The sequence below is a fragment of the Myotis lucifugus genome, unplaced genomic scaffold (assembly GCF_000147115.1).
Source record: "Myotis lucifugus unplaced genomic scaffold, Myoluc2.0 scaffold_131, whole genome shotgun sequence".
Classification (NCBI taxonomy): Eukaryota; Metazoa; Chordata; class Mammalia; order Chiroptera; family Vespertilionidae; genus Myotis; species Myotis lucifugus.
The window spans coordinates 547,216-548,327 of NW_005871179.1; positions in this window are offsets into that span (position 1 = coordinate 547,216).

Genomic DNA, 1,112 nt, shown 5'->3' on the forward strand with positions numbered 1-1,112 from the left:
GGGGGGGGGGGGGCACTGCCCCGGGGACGTGTCGTGTGTGTGCGCGCGCCCGCCCGCACTGCCCCGCCTGCCCAGGACGGCCATCCCGGGCGCACGGCGTTAAGGGACTAGGTGCGATCCTCCCAGAGCCTGCTGCCACAGTGTCCTCGAAAGATCAGGGTTCCAGACCCCGCTGATGCATAGACACGGCCTCCACTCTGTCCGTGAAAGTGTCCTGAGATTCACATGGGGCACCTCTCCTTCCTCCCACCCCAGACCACTTCTTTTTCCTCTGTCAGTTTCCCCCTTCTCCACTGTCCTGGGACAGAGAACACCAGCCACCACAGATGCAGCACCTTCCCGCCATTTCTTCACCCAACACCGCGTGCCCAGTTGCCCTTCCCTCCCAGTGCAGCCAGAAAGCACCAGGGAATGGACCATGATGAACGATGCATTCTCTCGCTGGTCCCATGACAAGCGCCCTGGTCAGCAAGTCACTCAAAAGAGAAAAGTCTTGCTTTCGCTGATGACTTCACCTTAGCAGCCAAGAGCTAAAGGAGCAGCGTCCTTGGAGTCATGGTCAGCCCTGCAGGCCCAGCCTCTTTGGGGCTTTTAGTTGGAACTTTGAGTTGGAGAACACAGGACTACAGGTCAACAAGCAGTTTCCAGTCAGCAGAATTGGGGAGCTCTCTGTCCACTAGTTTAAAAAATGTAGTGTACCCAGCCCCTGTAGCTCCGTGGTTGAACATCCACCTATGAACCAAGAGTTCAGGGTTCTATTCCCCCAGAGGGGTGAGGCTGGATCCCCAGTAGGGGGCGTGCAGAAGGCAGCCGACCAATGATTCTCCCTCATCATTGATATTTCTATCTTCCTCTCTGAAATCAATCAATCTATCTATCTATCTATCTGTCTATCTATCTATAAAAGATACAACATGTACACATTTGTAATACCTTAACTAAAAAAAAAAAGAGAGAAAAAAGAGAGAAAATGTGAAAAAAAATAAAAGATACAACATGTGTTATATTAGTTTGCTAGGGCTGCCATTATAAAGTACCACAGACTGGGAGGGAGGTGCTTAAACAACAGAAATTTATTTTCTCACAGTTCTGGAGGCTGGACTTTCAAGATC